The sequence below is a fragment of the Anneissia japonica genome, unplaced genomic scaffold, assembly GCF_011630105.1.
Source record: "Anneissia japonica isolate Jap-2015-1 unplaced genomic scaffold, ASM1163010v1 scaffold670_len1213532_cov191, whole genome shotgun sequence".
In the NCBI taxonomy this organism is placed as follows: domain Eukaryota; kingdom Metazoa; phylum Echinodermata; class Crinoidea; order Comatulida; family Comatulidae; genus Anneissia; species Anneissia japonica.
In genome coordinates this window covers 311,099-316,128 of record NW_022693499.1, presented here as the reverse complement: position 1 = coordinate 316,128, position 5,030 = coordinate 311,099, and the positions used below count along the sequence as shown (strand labels likewise).

The following is a 5,030-nucleotide window of genomic DNA, read 5'->3' as shown; positions in this document are numbered from 1 at the left end:
AACCGTCGTGCGACACAATGTGTGCCCGGCTTAAGAATGAACCTTCCCCTTTTTAAAAATCCGACTAAATTCCTTTCATCAAAGTTGATTTTAAAACGGACATTTGTGTCAAAACATACTCCGGACTAAATGCTAGACTGCGCCATCGATCAATTTGGCACACTGGAAATATTTTATTATGATTATGGACGGAAGGAAATCCAGACGTCTTTAAAGTCTGGTTTTCTTAAAATCGCTACAATGCAACTGTTGTACTGAGTAGCAGTTCGCCCCGCAATCGGAAAGCTCCCCGATTCGACCGACCATTCAGCATCACCGAAAAACGTTCGGCGATAGCTTGTATCGATTGTATGGAAACCAAGCTTGAAAAGACACTTTATAGCCAAGAAATTCATATTGTTGATCAATTTGTTATATAATATTCCTTATTATAAGATTCCAGATTCAATTTGATTTATCTGTTTACTTCACAGATAGCTGTGTCCCTCACTGGCAAAACTTATTATACGTGGACTATACTTTTCAGCTAATAATGTAAATAATAATACTGCAATACAAAAAATTAAATAATATACAGTTATGATGTGGTTTAATGACTTTGTCACTACTGCCTTCCAATAACAAAGCATTCATCCTATCAAAGGTCTTAATTTGTTGAGGCAATGTGTTCTTATTTGTTAAATAGACTACCTTAAAAACGCATGAAAATAGCTTATTGTAATTTGAAATTGATTTTGAATAAACATTCATAAACAATATCAATACGGTACCTAATATTTTACCCCAATGTCTTAAAACGTCTTTTTGTAGTGGCATCGATTTTTTTTTAAGAATCTATTCCATTAACACATACGTTAATTGTTTCCACAATTAATTAGTGATGTTGTAATTATGGAGAAGACAAACCAACCCGCGTTCGAAATAGTTTCGTCCAACTCGTTGCAAGCTCTCGCTCTGCCCGTCGTCCAAAAGGCCTGATTGAAAGACATACGTGAGTGTGCCATGCGTTGAACTGTTCATGCTGTGCTTTACCCGCGTTCGCTATTGTACGGCTCGAACCAGCTGTTGCCTCATATATGAGAGTAAGGGGCTAGTAGAGTAATTTCCACTGGATATCTAGACAAGGGACACTATTTCCACAGGCTACATAACGTGTTTTTTTTTTATATCAACGGGGCGGAAAAGGTGTGTTATTTTAACGAATAAAGAAATTACGGAAGGCGAAGTGAGGTTACTAGTATTGTGGCGTTTCATCTTTGATCTGATTTAAGCGTTTTGAAGTTTGTATGCGTTTTTAAAGTGATCAATTGTGATATTTAAACACTGTTTTGGGTTTCTATTCGGTATATCTATTGGAAATGTAGTAGGCATATCCTTATCATTTAACAGGTAAGTTATCCAGATGATAATCTATAGGAAACCGTATCACTCTTGGTTTCAAACGTTTAGATAAGAACAAGAACTACTATGACGGTGTTAGATAGTCAAAATTTTAGGTCCCTATGATTAAAGGAAAAGTGTACAGCTTGCTTAAGCTGTGTTGTGTAGTAGGCCTATACAAAAAAAGTAGATTATGGTTAAAATATAGGCCTGGTTCATAGTTGTTTTTCCCTTAAATCATGTTGCCTGACTAAACCTAATAATATGTATTATTAGTACGATAATTAAATATGATAGAAAGATAATTGAATATTATGGTTACATACTTTATTCAATTTTGTAAATTAGTTGAACGAATGTTGAGCCAACCTATACCACCTGCTTAATATATCTCGTCATAATATCGTTATCGAATTATTAAGGAAAACAAAAGTGCATGTGTGCGACCACACAACAGTGCGAACATTAATGCAAAATTGTCTTCAATTCACGAAAATTCAAATCTATATAGGCCTAATTATATATTTATATATACGTAATGTATGTATAATCCAGACATACTGTACTATATTGAATTATAATAATAATCATTATTATTATCATATATACCATTATCTTTATCATTATCAATTTCATAATCATTATCATATTATTATTAAAAATCATAGGCCTATTATTATTATTATTATTATCATAATCATAATTAATATAATACATTTTATTTTTACTATAATTTTATTAATAATATTAAATTGATAAGTTTTATTATTTTTTGAAACTCATGGTACATATTGTTACGGTACTTATAACTCGTGGTATGTACGATTGTAGTTTTCTTGGGTTTATTTGTCACATTTAGGAAATTACAATTAAATGTGCCGGCAACATGTCGATGACAGGTTTTCATATCATGATAAGCGTCACTTATGTCAAAGTCACGCGTGTTCAGGCGTTTTAAACGTTTGATTTAATCCAATTATACATTCCACCATGGAGGAAATATTATTAAGACCATGATCTGACGAGGGATGGAAGCTCTGTAGTGGGAGTGGGGATGTGTCTTGGTTGAATGATTGAAAATATGTACCGGTATGTTTTGAAAACGTTACTCGTTCAGATCTTAATAGATCATTTTTCTTCATCATCTTTGATACCCGTGGGACGATACTATTCATCTCCGTAGCGGCTGCGCCAACAAATAAACTTTTATCTCGGCAAATCGTAATTTTTGTTACTACTTTTAAATACACCAACTCTTAATTATATTTCTGAAATGAACACGAATTTAGGACGTTACAAGATGCACATACTAGAAATGATATATACAAGCTTTACAAGCAAGTATTTAAATATAATTTATATGTTGACTTTTCTTATGAAATATTATTTTTTAAATCAAAATAGGTCAATTTACTCGGATTTAGCACGGCATAAGCCTTTTAGATTGCCAGAAATGACGTTGTCTAATGCTTATGAGGACAACTTTGATGTAAAAACTAATACGACATATATTTCCAAGTGTTGTAATTATGCATTATTACAGATAGTTTTATAGAGAGGCACTATATAATTACTGTTAAGTAGTATACTTATTTGATATTAATATTTATCATTAGACCCTATTGTCTACCACTCCTCTACTATTATTAACATTTATATTATTATTATTATTATTATTATTATTATCAATATATTAGGCCTATTACTATTATCATCATCATCTTCATCATCCTCATTATCATCTCTATTATTATTATTATTATTATTAGGTTTATTATTAGGTTTATTATTATTATTATTATTATTATTATTGTTATTATTATTATTATTATTATTATTATTGTTATTATTATTATTATTATTATTATTATTATTATTATTATTATTATTATTATTATTATTATGAATGAACGACGGGGGTATTCGGCCTTTAAAAATAAGCGCAGGCGTACTTTAATTTCTTTGTAATATCCTGTCATCTAGTTACAATTTACAACGGTACCATAACTTACATAATATTTACACGCTCAGCTGATGTGTTTTATTTTCCACTTTTCCTGATCAGAGGCATATCGCCTGCTCGTTCATACTACAAATTACGCGTCAGCTATCATGAAATTGTCCGTGAACTGCGCTCACACCTACACTTCTTCCGTAATGTACACGTTGTAATAACTGCTATAATTTGTTTTTGTCTATTGTTAGCATAACTAATATTGTACTAGATTCACTAGTGTATCCTTCTAATCCAGAGCTCGCACTAGATCGACATTTCATAAGTGCAATACTCGTACTTCGCACTTCTAGTTCCCCTTCGTGATATTTTCTCAGGATCTGACCATTTAAACAATATTAGATTCTGTGTGAATCATTCAAACCACTGACACTCTTACTTGCTGTAGCTAGTACACGCACTAACGCGTGTATTAATTGATATAATTTGATTTGGAAACCACCGTAATCACCATACATTTTCATATCATTTCAATTTCATACTCGTTGGGGACCCGCGTAACTCTAGCAATGCAGTAGACCAAACACCCACTGAATTCCAACTAGCGCAAGGCCATGGATACCGGTGTCATGGTAGGCCTATCACAAAATACTTTTAATTAAATGTAATGATTTTGGTATCTTTAGTCTTATGTTTCTTTTTGTTGCTGGCAATTATACACCTTGCATACAACCAAGTGATTAGTTAATCAATACAGATTATAGCTAACAGGGACACAGATTACGTGGCTGTAAGAAAAATAGGTTAGCGTTTTTGGCGCGTGAGGTGGTCGACGTTTGATCGGCAGACGCTCGAATCAATCTTTCAAGCAGTTCTCTCGTCATGGACCCGTTGTTTTTCACAATTGAGGTTGGTTTACAATCAAATAGTCCATCCCACGACTATTGGAATTGAGCCCTTTATCCTGATTAATGCAGGTGTTTTGGCGCGTTTGGCGCGTAGTTTTCACATTGTAGGCTGTAACGACTAATGTGAATAAGCTACTTCTCACACATTCGCCGCAGTGTGTTGAATAGTGTAAAGCACCATGGCAAAATAATACTCAAATTCATTGAAATTCAATGAAATATGATATATTTATAATGAGGTTTACTTGAACCCTTATATACTTTAACTGTTGTTAAGCTCTTTATTAATTTGATTTCTAAGTAAAATATTGCGTTAGCCTAAAATTGTACGAATATTTTTGAAAAAATAAAACAATACCGTAATAAAATATATCCCTATAAGTCAATATAAACGCCTGTGTTTTCCCCATTCTGCACAAATTACCAGCTACTTGGAAGCGTTGCATCATAACATTTCTAACCATAAGCAGATCATTGAAATTTGCCATTTCCATATCACCCGAGAGTGACATTGAACCAAGACAACCCTAGTCATCCCTCTTTTGCGCACTGATTTTTATCGCTGGTTAATCATGCTTAAAACCTTTAACCACGACTCTTTGTAATGCTTGATTCTAAATAGTTCCCTTAGTGATCGTTTTTAAAGTCAAGCTGGTAGCGTAGGGATAAGTATTGGATAAAGACTTGCCACAATATGCGGTAACGTCTCGGTAAAATCATTCCTGCGCTAAGAAGCCATGGACGTTTTACATCTTTACTGCAAGCTTGGCATTACAAAAGTAGACCTA

At 33.1% G+C, this 5,030-nt stretch overlaps 1 protein-coding gene across 1 annotated transcript in view; it reads left to right on the top strand.

Annotated features, from left to right (window-relative positions):
* The first annotated feature begins 976 nt into the window (after positions 1-976).
* The window catches only part of LOC117100751 (acetylcholine receptor subunit alpha-like 1), a 43,808-nt gene continuing 39,754 nt past the window's right edge, over positions 977-5,030 (top strand). Inside the window, exon 1 of the mRNA XM_033240547.1 lies at positions 977-1,389. The gene's annotated coding sequence lies outside the window, so the exon portion shown is untranslated. The remainder of the gene's footprint in view (positions 1,390-5,030) is intronic.